The following is a 13132-nucleotide window of genomic DNA, read 5'->3' on the forward strand; positions in this document are numbered from 1 at the left end:
AATGTATACCAAAAGCAGATATAGATGCCACAAAGAAAGAAAATTACAGGCCAATATCATTAACAAACATAGATGCAAATATCCTCAATCTGTGACTTTTAATTTTTATTTTTAGACCACTGAGAGTGCTTACTGATATAATTGGATTAATATCCACCATATCTGTTACTGTTTATTGCCTTACTTATCATTAGTAAGTAACAAAAGCTTGTACTTTTTCCCTAATTTTGTCTTCCATACCATTTCTGCCTTTTTTAACTAAGCATTTTATATGAGTCTATTTTCCCTCTGTGACAGTTAATTTTATGTATCAGCTTTACTGGGCTAAAGGGGATGCCCACATAGCTCATAAAACATTATTTCTAGGTGTGTCTGTAAGGGTGTTTCTGGAAGAGATTGCATTTGAATGAGTAGACTGAGTAAAGAGCACTCTCTCCAATATGGGTAGGTATCATCCATCCATTGAAGACCTAAACAGAACAAAAAAGTAGAGGAAGGGTGAATTTGCTCTCTGCTTGAGCTGAGACATCCATCTCCTGTTCTCAGATATCAGTGCTCTTGGGCATTTGGACTTGGATGCGGACTTACACCATCTGCTCTTCAGATTTTCAGGCCTCTGGCGAAGACTGAATTATACCACTGGCTTTCATGGTTCTCCAGTTTGCAGCTGGCAGATCATGGGAATTCTTGGTTTCCATTTGCATGAGCCAATTCTCATAATAAATTTCCTGTTACACACACACATCTTGTTGGCTGTTTCTCTGGAGAACTGCCTAATACCCTCTCCTTTATTAGCATATCAATTATATGACTTAAAAAAAAAACTTTTTAAAGTAGTTGCCCTAGAATTTGCAATACACATTTATAATCAATCCAAGTCTACTTTCTAATAACACTGTACTGTAGGGCAAACACCTTATAACTACAAAATATTCCTACTTTGCTTTAACATGATTACAGATTCATAGGAAGTTGAAAAAAATGAAACAGAGAAGTTCTGTATATAACCCTTCATCAACCTGTTTTTCCCTACTGGTAACATTTTACGTAATTTCAGAACAATAACTGAGCTAGCAAACTGATATTTGTACAATGCAGGGACCTTATTCAGATTTCACCAGCTTAACATGTATGCAAGTGTGTATGTGTGTTCAGGTATGCATATGTAGTTCTATACAATTTTACCACATATATTTGAGTAACCAGCACCACTGACTAAATCATTTACTGAGATATGTAAAAAGAAGTTTGAAATGAGAGAGAGTGAAAGAGAAAGAAAAACAGAGAGAGGGAACCAACCATATGGTGAACTTTTCATGTTTCAGAGATTCAAGATAATGTTGAAATCAGCTAACCTAAAGAAACAGTTAGTGCATTGATATACAGAACAACACATGGCCAGCAATGCAGTGAGAAGTTCCTATTGAGGAATCCCTTGAGATTATTAAAGAGAAGGAGGCAACTTATATAAGAGATGCAAAACTCTTCAGGTAAGATGTTTGCCTGTAGAATATAAGGATCCTCAACAGTACCCAGTGCTTGTACATGCAATCTTTAATCCAATTTTCTGTTGATGGGTGGGGCTGTTTTCCCTCCCTGTTATTTGACCTGAGCCCAAACTATGGTGGAGATAATGAAGATAATGGCAACTTCCTTCAAAAGGTCCCATGCACACACTGCTGCACTCAGTGCCCCCAGCCCTGCAGCAGGCCACCACCAACCCACGCCTCCACGAGACTCCTGGACACTCACAGGGAAGTCTGGGTCAGTCTCTTGTGAGGTGACTGCTCCTTTCTCCTGGGTCCTGGTGTGCACAAGGTTTTGTTTGTGCCCTCCTAGAGTCTGTTTCCCTAGTCCTGTGTAAGTTCTGGCAGCTCTATTGTGGGGTTAATGGCAACCTCCTCCAAAAGGGCTTATGCCATATCCAGGTCTACTGCACCCAGAGCCCCTGCCCCTGCAGCAGTCCACTGCTGACCCGTACCTCCACAGGAGACACTCAAACATAATTCTGTCTAAGTTTCTGTAGGGTCTCTGGGTCCTGGTGTGCACAGGTTTGTTTGAGCCCTCTGAGTGTCTCTGGCAGGTATGGGGTTTGAAATCTAAAACAATTTTGCCCCTCCTACCATCTTGCAAGGCTTCTTTGCCCTTGGACATGAGGTATCTTCAAGAAAATTAGAGAAACCAGGGGAACATTTCATGCAAAGATGGGCACAATAAAGGACAGAAATGGTATGGACCTAACAGAAGCAGAAGATATTAAGAAGAGGCGGTAAGAATACACAGAAGAACTGTACAAAAAATATCTTCATGACCCAGATAATCACAATGTTGTGATCACTCTCCTAGAGCCAGTCATCCTGTAATGTGAGGTCAAGTGGGCCTTAGGAAGCATCACTATGAACAAAGCTAGTGGAGGTGATGGAATTCCAGTTGAGCTATTTCAAATCCTAAAAGATGATGCTGTGAAAGTGCTGCACTCAATATGCCAGCAAATTTGGAAAAATCAACAGCAGCCATAGGACTGGAAAAGGTCAGTTTTCATTCCAACCCCAAAGAAAGGCAATGCCAAAGAATGCTCAAACTCCTGCACAATTGCAGTCATTTCACACACTAGTAAAGTAATGCTCAAAATTCTCTAAGCCAGGCTTCAACAGAATGTGAACCATGAACTCCTAGATGTTCAAGCTGGATTTAGAAAAGGCAGAGGAAACAGAGATCAAATTGCCAACATCCACTGGATCATTGAAAAAGCAAGAGAGTTCCAGAAAAACATCTACTTCTGCTTTATTGACTACACTGAAGATTTTGACTGTATGGATCACAACAAACTGTGAGAAATTCTTAAAGAGATGGGAATAACAGACCACCTGACCTGCCTCTTGAGAAATCTGTATGCAGGTCAGGAAGCAGCAGTTAGAACTGGACATGGAACAACAGACTGGTTCCAAATTGGGAAAGGAGTATATCAAGGCTGTATATTGTCACCCTGCTTATTTAACTTATATGCAGAGTACATCATGCAAAATGCCAGGCTGGATGAAGCACAAGCTGGAATCAAGATTGCCGGGAGAAATATCAATAACCTTAGATATGTAGATGATACCACATTATGGCAGAAAGCGAAGAAGAACTAAAGAGCCTCTTGATGAAAGTGAAAGAGGAGAATGAAAAAGTTGGCTTAAAACTCATGTCATCTGGTCCCATTACTTCATGGCAAATAGATGGGGAAACAATGGAAACACGAGAGATTTTATTTTGGGGGGCTCTAAAATCATTGCAGATGGTGACTGCAACAATGAAGTTAAAAGACACTTGCTGCTTGGAAGAAAAGTTATGACCAACCTAAACAGCATATTAAAAAAGGAGAGACATTACTTTGCCAACAAAGGTCCATCTAGTCAAAGCTATGGTTTTTCCAGTAGTCATGTATGGATGTGAGAGTTGGATTATAAAGTAATCTGAGTCCCAAAGTATTGATGCTTTTGAACTGTGGTGTTGGAGAAGACTCTTGATAGTTCCTTGGACTGCAAGGAGATCCAACCAGTCAGTCCTTAAGGAAATCAGTGCTGAATATTCATTGAAAAGACTGATGCTGAAGCTGAAACGCCAATACTTTGGCCACCTGATGGGAAGAACTGTCTCACTGGAAAAGACCCTGATGCTGGGAAAGATTGAAGGTGGGAGGAGAAGGGAATGACAGAGGATGAGAAGGTTGGATGGCATCAGTGACTTGATGGACATGAGATTGAGTAAGCTCTGGGAATTGGTAATGGACAGGGAAGCCTGGAGTGCTGCAGTCCATGGGGTCACAAAGAGTCAGACATGACTGAGTGACTGAACTGAACTGAACTGTACATGCAATATGGCCCAGCAGATGCGGAGAGTGTGGAGGAATTCTTCCCTTAAGCAGGGAATAGACCATGAAACCTCTCTCCACCACAGTCAGGCTGTAGTATTTCTGGACAGGAACTGTGGGCATTTGGGGCCAGACACCTCTTTATTAGGTTTGCCTTTATATGCTGCCCGGATTTTAGCACACCTGACCTGTGGCCACCAGGCACTGTGAAAGCAAAGCATATCCAACACGTTTCCAAAAGTATCCAGGGTATTGTAATCATGTCGTCAATCAAAAGCCACAAACCCCTTCTTGTTCTTGAGGAAGAATATTCTCTCCCTAGACTTCCTCAGTCTCAGTTTTCACTCATATTGTCTACATTTCTTTTCTATTCTCCCGGAGACTGCCAATCTTGGATGATCTGGATTTTCGAAGTTATTTTTAATGTATGCTTTTATTATGAAAGGAGACAATTTTCTTATATACCACTGCTTCCATCTTGGCTGATCTATGTTGACTGGTCCTGACCACATACCATCAAAAGTGATCATTACTAAAAGGAGGGAAGGCTGGGTATCATTCTACCACATCTGGAGTAAAAACTAAGGTTACAGATTATGCAAAAGGCCTGGTTTCAAACTTTATTCAAAGTATTTAAATGACACTCAGAGACCTGACCTGAGAATTTCATGGAGGTTTAACTTTCAAAGAAAGGAAATTTTAATTCAATTTGGGTTTATCATTTGTTATCATAGCTAAATATCATAGATCCTTCAAAAGAAACATTGGCTTTGTTACTTTATCTCAAGGAACTTAAAGTTTTGTTGAGGCAATACTATATTAACCCCACAAAAAAACTGGAGCTATCAGACACAATCCCCATCAGAAGTAATTGTAAAAAGAGGTAAGACTAGGGAGGAGGTGACGTGGCTCCAGATAACCAGAAAAAACTTTCGAGAGGAAGACTGAAGTGGGAGGGGTTGGTGGAGGTTTGCGATGGGACTGGAAAGTCAGAAGAAAGAGCTGTTTAAGGAAATTTAATTATTACACGCAACATTCTTCAAAATATTTCAAGAGGAAAGAAAAGGAAGTTTTGTAATTGGAAAATGAAACCTTGAGGAGGGAAGCCACAATCTCACTTTTGTGGTTCTTTTAAAGTTATATTTGGCTCCTACCAAAGAACAGCCTTTGATGTCAGATAATGCAACGCATTGCAGAAGTTAGAGAGAATGGAAGTTCTATTGTATCCATGCCTAGAATATTCTCCATTTGACTATTGTCATCACCTATAACCTTGTTTCTATGCACTAGAACTGGGTCTTCATGAGGCTTGTGAATTGAAAACTCTTTTGCTTTTAAATGCATAAGAATAAGAAAGTTGCTGCTGTTGCTTGTCTAACACTTGTAGGTATCTGGGTGTGTGCATGCTTGCATGCTCGGTCCTGTCCAACTCTTTGCAACCCCATGGACTGAAGCACACAGGCTCCTCAGTCCATGGGATTTCCCAGGCAAGAATATTGCAGTGGGTTGCCATTTCCTCCTCCAGGGATCAAACCCAAGTGTCTTGTATCTCCTGCATTGACAGGTGGATTCTTTACCACTTGAGCCACATGGGAAGCCCTATGTAGGTGTTTAGGAAGAAACAATTAAATGCTTTGAAGCATATTCCCAGTGTAAATTAATCAAGAACAGTATTTTAATGCTTTGTGAATTAGACAGTGGTATATTGATTACTTTCTGTTCTCACTGCACTGTGTGCTCTAGGACATGAATCATGGCTGAAGTAGGGCATGATTTAGTACCAAATAGGATTTATTTGCCGAAACAGATACTTTGGCTGAGAGCAAGTTAGTGTTTGCAGAATCATGTTGTTAGGTGCTGAAATATAGTATATAGCTTGACTCTTTTTTCTTTAATCATGAAAGGCCCCTGACCTATTTGAGGGACCATTGCCTTGGCTTGGACTTAACACTCAGCAGCACTGTCCTGCACTTAACACTCAGCAGTACTCTCCTGGCCTCATAAGACTATACTGAGACTTGAGAAAAGGAGCAGCCACTGCTCTTCCAAAAGGGGGATGGAAAGGGGTCTGAAGTGACAGTAACACTCTCTTTGTCTCTCAACAATTGTTTAAGGTGCTCTGTTCATAGAGGAAATAATGCAGCTTATGTTTCAGTTCAGTTGCTCAGTTGTGTCTGACTCTTTGCAACCCCATGCACTGCAACACACCAGGCTTCCCTGTCCATCACCAACTCCCAGAGTTTGCTCAGACTCATGTCCATTGAGGTGGTGATGCCATCCAACCATCTCATCCTCTGTCATCCCCTTCTCTTCCCACCTTCAATCTTTCCCAGGAGCAGGGTCTTTTCTAATGAGACAGTTCTTCCCATCAGGTGGCCAAAGTATTGGCGTTTCAGCTTCAGCATCAGTCCTTCCAATGAATATTCAGGACTGATTTCCTTTGGAATTGACTGATTGGATCTCCTTGCAGTCCAAGGGACTCTCAAGAGTCTTCTCCAACACCACAGTTCAAAAGCATGAATTCTTCAGCTCTTAGCTTTCTTTATAGTTCAACTCTCACATCCATACACAAATATTGGAAAAAACATAGATTTGACTAGACAGACCTTTGTCAGCAAAGCAATGCCTCTGCTTTTTAATATGCTTCTAGTTTGGTCATAATTTTTCTTCCAAGGAGCAAGCATCTTTTAATTTCATGGCTGCAATCACCATCTGCAGTGATTTTGGAGCCCAGAAAAATAAAGTCAGCCACTGTTTCCCCATCTATTTGCCATGAAGTGATGGGACCAGATGCCATGATCTTAGCTTTCTGAATGTTGAGTTTTAAGCCAACTTTTTCACTCTCTTTTACATTCATCAAGAGGTTCTTTAGTTCTTCACTTTCTGCCCTAAGGGTGGTGTCATCTGCGTATCTGAGGTTATTGATATTTCTCCCGGCAATCTTGATTCCAGCTTGTGCTTCATCAGCTTATATTTAAGTAAGATTTTTTAAAAACACTATTGGAATGTTATATTTCAGTGGTTGAAATTTGGTCAGCTCATGGATGGGCTGCTTCAGGAGAGGCCAGATTTCCACTGCTCTGACTCTATCCCCCACTGGCCTCAGAAGAATGCCTTCATTTGTTCATCTGTCTTTCATTTGCTTTGAATGCTTTGGCTCCAAGTTTTAAGGTAAATTCTGTGCAATGGGAAGAATGGATGTTATTTATGAGAAGAACTTGCTGAGTATCTTTACTGAGGCAGAAGATTCTGAAAGTGAATTTTTCTCACTGGAGAATAGCACAGATGAGGACATTTTATACTGCAAAGATGTTAGTTATAATAGTTATTTTTTCTGATGATGGTTAACTGAATCTTTATACATATACTTGAATTCCAAAAATACTTCTGTTTAGGTGAAATAAAATCTGTGATATGGAAATTTTTACATTAATTTGTTGCTTTCATTTTCCAGTGCAAAAACTGCTGGTGAGATGACATCACTATTTGGTTTTATTATACCTGTGTGTTAGTTAGAGTACTCCATAAAAACAGAACCAATAGGAGATACGCACACACACACTGGTTTGGCCAAAAATTTTGTTTGCTTGTTTTTGGTAAATGGTTATGGAAAAACCCAAATGAACTTTTTGGCCAACCTAGTACATATACATATACCTATGCATATACAGAGAGACAGAGACAGAGAGAGAGAGAGATTTATTTTAAGGAAATAACTCACAATTTTGGGGACTAGCAAGTGTGAAATTTACAGGGCAGACTGGCAGGCTAGAGACTCAGGGAAGAGTTGACATTGTAACCCAAGTTCAAAGGCAGTCTGGAGTTAGGATTCTCTCTTCTCGGGACCTCTGTCTTTTTTCACTTAAGGTCTTCAACTTATTGGATGAGACCCAGCCATGTTATGGAGGCTAGTCTGCTTTATATAAAGTGTACCAACAAAAAAATCCCTTCATAGCAACATCTAGCTGAATGCTTAACCAGAAACTGGGCACCATGGCCTAGCCAAGTCAACACATAAAGTTAACCATTATATCTTGTCAGATAATAAATGTACACAATTTTACAAGTACATACCCTGGAATGAACAAGATATTCACGTGAGACTAAATCATCAAATTAAGAGACAAAGGCATAGGGATAGATTGGGAATTTGGATTAACATGCACACACTACTATATTTAAAATAAAATGCTCTTCCATGAAAAAAGACAAAGGCATATTTTTTCGAGACTTAGATGTTCAGAGCTCATGTAGACTTCTTATTCTCCAGGAATCGACAGAGATTATGTTCTTTGGGCCAGTTTTCCCAATCCTGGGCCTGCTGTCCCAGCTCCCAGTCCAACTGCCATTTGCAGATCTATCCCCTTTCACAACCACCCCCACAGCTGGAGTTTGGGATGGAGAATAGAGTGTACCCATCCATGGGATGATCTAGCTGGGGACACTGAGTCTAACTCAAGCCTTTCATTTTACAGAAGGGGAAAAGGCACAGAGGAAACTTGAATAAAATTTGTTCACAGTAGTGAGACTCAGTGTAGTACTGAAACAGAACAGGACTCTGTGGGGCTCTCCCAGGTACAATAAAGCCTCCATGTTCCCTGTTTCTTACTTGTGGAAAAGCTGTAGTCTCCCTGGCCTCACTGTGTCACAAAAAAGCAGGCTCAAGCAGTTCGTGGTTAGGGTGATAGTGTCACAGAATCTTTAGTTCCTCTCTGAAGGACACAGATAATAGTGCCTGATGTCTATTCCTGAATTGTTTTTTGCAGGATACTAAAACCACCACCACATAGAAAAAGCTAACTGCATGATGACTGGACTATAGCTGTGACATAAGCTTATCCATCTTGCACAATTCCAAGAACTGACTTCAAGGAAAAGGCGACAAACCAACTCTGGAACGGAAGATTAACTGCACTTACAACAATCAAGATGACACTGACCAGACTATCACATGCCCAGTTTCAAGAGAATTGTTGGAGGTGACTGCTGTTCTGCACGCTCCTAGAACTTCCCCCTTTTCCCTTTAAAACTCTTTCCCTCTAACTGAAAACTGGGAGATGGTTTGGGGAGTGCTAGTCTACCATCTCCCCAGGTTGCTGGCTTCCTGAATAAAGCACTTATTTCCACCAACTCTGAGCAAGAGCAGTCGAACCTCAGTTTGGTTCCAGCTCCAGGTGGCAATAGTATTTTTAAGCACCTTATTTGAAAAATCATTTACACTTATCATAAGGAAAAGAACACCTATATTACAAAGGTGACAAGGCCATAAGGGTAACTCTTGAGCAATGTTATTTCAAGTTGTGACTGGGATAAACTATCAGTCAGGGTCAAGGTTTAGCTAAGTAGGGCACAGCTTCCTCCAGGAACACAGAACAATATCACAATTTCTGATTCACACAATGTAAACATGTTTATGGCTTTCAGGTGTAAGGGTGTAACTCTATAGGTGCAGGATATAGAGTTTATAAACAAAGCCCCTGCCTTTCATGTTGGAGTCTAAGAAATTGATAGCTTACAGTGAATGATTCATAATCTCTAAAGAAGATTTAACTTCAGGATCAGGGATCAGGCTCAGGTCTCTTGTGTAGCAGAAGTTTTATTACAGTGAAAAGGGACAGAGAAAGCTTCTGACACAGACATCAGAAGGGGGACGGAGAGTGCTCAACTTGCTAGTCTCAATTTTTCAATTGGTTATTACAGTAAATCAAAGAATGTCTCAAGGTTGTAAAGGTCTTACCAGAACCACTCCCACAATTTACATTTTAAGATAATAGGATTAGAACTAAGAATAGAAAGATCTTACTACACCCACTCCCATAATATACATTTTAAGATAACGCATTAGTCAGAAGGTTCTTAAGGAGAAACAAGTTCTCAAGCAGGATACTTTGTTGTTATATAAACCTTAGTACAGAGTTTACAGTGGAGAAGGGAATGGCAAACCACTTCAGTATTCTTGCCTTGAGAACCCCATGAATAGTATGAGAAGGCAAAAAGATAGGACACTGAAAGATGAACTCCCCAGGTTGGTAGGTGCCAAATATGCTACTGGAGAAGAGCAGAGAAATAGCTCAGGAAAGAATAAAGAGGCTGAGCCAAAGCGAAAACAACACCCAGTTGCGGATGTGCCTGGTGATGGAAGCAAAGTCAGATGCTGTAAAGAACAATGTTGCATAGGAACCTGGAATGTTAGGTCTACGAATCAACGTAAATTGGAAGTGGTCAAACAGGAGATCCATTGGATCATCCATTGGATCACAGAAAAAGCAAGAGAGTTCCAGAAAAAGGTCTATTTCTGCTTCATTGACTATGCCAAAGGCTTTGACTGTGTGGATCACAACAAACTGTGGGAAATTCTTAAAGAGATGGGAATACCAGACCACCTGACCAGCCTCCTGAGAAATCTGTGTGCAGGTCAAGAAGCAACAGTTAGAACTGGACATGCAACAACAGACGGGTTCCAAATTGGGAAAGGAGTATGTCAAGGCTGTATATTGTCACCCTGCTTATTTAACTTATATGCAGAGTACGTCATGCGAAATGCCAGGCTGGATGAAGCACAAACTGGAATCAAGATTGCTGGGAGAAATATCAATAACCTCAGATATGCAGATGACATCACACTTACGGCAGAAAGCAAAGAAGAATTAAAGAGCCTCTTGATGAAAGTGCAAGAGGAGAGTGAAAAAGTTGACTTAAAGCTCAACATTCAGAAAACTAAGATCATGGCATCTGGTCCTATCAGTTCATGACAAATAGATAGGAAAACAATGGAAACAATGAGACTTTATTTTGGGGGGCTCCAAAATCACTGTAGATGGTGACTACAGCCATGAAATTAAAAGATGCTTGCTCCTTGGAAGAAAAACTACGACCAACCTAGACAGCATATTAAAAAGCAGAGACATTACTTTGCCGACAAAGGTCAGTCTAGTTAAAGCTATGGTTTTTCCAGTAGTCATGTATGGCTGTAAGAGCTGGACAATAAAGCAAGCTGAGAGCGAAAGAACTGATGCTTTTGAACTGTGGTGTTGGAGAAGACTCTTGATAGTTCCTTGGACAGCAAGGAGATCCAACCAGTCCATCCTAAAGGAAATCAGTCCTGGGTGTTCACTGGAAGGACTGATGCTGAAGTTGAAACTCCAATACGTTGGCCACTTGATGCAAAGAACTGACTCATTGGAAAAGACCCTGATTCTGGGAATGACTAAAGGCAGGAGAAGAAGGGGATGACAGAGGATGAGATGGTTGGATGGCATCACCAACTTGATGGACATGAGTTTGAGCAAACTCTGGGAGTTGGTGATGGACAGGGACGCCTGGCGTGCTGTAGTACATGGGGTCACAAAGAGTCAGACACAACTGAGCAACTGAACTGAATTAAACAGAGTTTAAAATGAGTTGTTTTATTGTGTAATCATTCAGTTCAGTTCAGTCGCTCAGTCATGTCCACTCTTTGCGACCCCATGAATCGCAGCACACCAGGCCTCCCTGTCCATCACCATCTCCTGGAGTTCACTCAGACTCACATCCATCGAGTCCGTGATGCCATCCAGCCATCTCATCCTCGGTCGTCCCCTTCTCCTCCTGCCCCCAATCCCTCCCAGCATCAGAGTCTTTTCCAGTGAGTCAACTCTTTGCATGAGGTGGCCAAAGTACTGGAGTTTTCAGCTTTAGCATCATTCCTTCCAAAGAAATCCCAGGGTTGATCTCCCTCAGAATGGATTGGTTGGATCTCCTTGCAGTCCAAGGGACTCTCAAGAGTCTTCTCCAGCACCACAGTTCAAGAGCATCAATTCTTCGGCGCTCAGACTTCTTCACAGTCCAACTCTCACATCCATACATGACCACAGGAAAAACCATAGCCTTGACTAGACAGACCTTAGTCAGCAAAGTAATGTCTCTGCTTTTGAATATGCTGTCTAGGTTGGTCATAACTTTTCTTCCAAGGAGTAAGCGTCTTTTAATTTCATGCCTGCAATCACCATCTGCAGTGATTTTGGAGCCCAAAAAATAAAGTCTGACACTGTTTCCAGTTTCCCCATCTATTTCCCATAAAGTGATGGGACTGGATGCCATGATCTTCGTTTTCTGAAAGTTGAGCTTTAAGCCAACTTTTTCACTCTCCTCTTTCACTTTCATCAAGAGGCTTTTTGGTTCCTCTTCACTTTCTGCCATAAGGGTGGTGTCACCTGCATATCTGAGGTGATTGATATTTCTCCTGGCAATATTGATTCCAGCTTGTGTTTCTTCCAGTCCAGCATTTCTCATGATGTACTCTGCATAGAAGTTAAATAAGCAGGGTGACAATATACAGCCTTGATGGATTCCTTTTCCTATTTGGAATCAGTCTGTTGTTCCATGTCCATTCTAACTGTTGCTTCCTGTCCTGCATACAGATTTCTCAAGAGGCAGGTTAAGTGGGCTTAAAGAAAAAAAAAACAATGTTTTATGTGCCTAGAGAAAGCAATGTAGAAAAAAGTTTGTCCTTTTCTCCTCCTCAAGAGCCTCAAACCCCTTTCTCCTCCTCGGGGCACTGGACTTCTTATCAACCTACCTAAGAACTGACACTCTCAAAATGATATTTATAATAGAAATAATAAATAATACTAGTTAATTCTAAGAACACAAAGGAAAGAACAAATATTATTACTGTGTATGAGCCACTATGCCCTTCACAGGCTTTTTTTTTTTTTTCATTTAAATTATATATTCGTCGTGGGTACAGATAAGGAAAAAAAATTAGGGTCACTGAGGGCTGAGCTACCTGGATTCCAACCAAGCTGGAGTTGGCAGAAGTCCTCAGAAAATGCTCCTGGCACTAGGTTCAAGGGCAAGTGTTGCCTAAGCTGCACTTTCCCATTCACCAATCACACTAAAATCACTTGCAAGGTGCTTTCCAAATGTTGGTGGACACAGGGCCAATCCTACTCATATACTTGGTTAATTTGGTGAGGGAGTGGCGATAGCGCGGAAAAAAACAAAACAAAACGGGTGGTCTGTTAGGTCCCTGTAGTTAAAGATTAGAAGGGAAAGGAGGAGGCCGAATTCATAGGCTGGAATATTTGTACAATTCTTGAGCTTCGAACACTATTTGCATCTCAAAACAACTGTAAAAGAATCGGTCTTGAGATTACAAATGCTGTACCTACCTTACGAATAGGAATATCTCCAAATGCTTAAGTGACCCACGCCGTTTGTTCCCACTGCAACCCCTTACTGGGCGCCCTGGCGGACAAAACTTCGGCAGCGATCTCCAGGCTGGGCGCCCCACGC

This window comes from Capricornis sumatraensis, chromosome 2, assembly GCF_032405125.1.
Source record: "Capricornis sumatraensis isolate serow.1 chromosome 2, serow.2, whole genome shotgun sequence".
In the NCBI taxonomy this organism is placed as follows: Eukaryota; Metazoa; Chordata; class Mammalia; order Artiodactyla; family Bovidae; genus Capricornis; species Capricornis sumatraensis.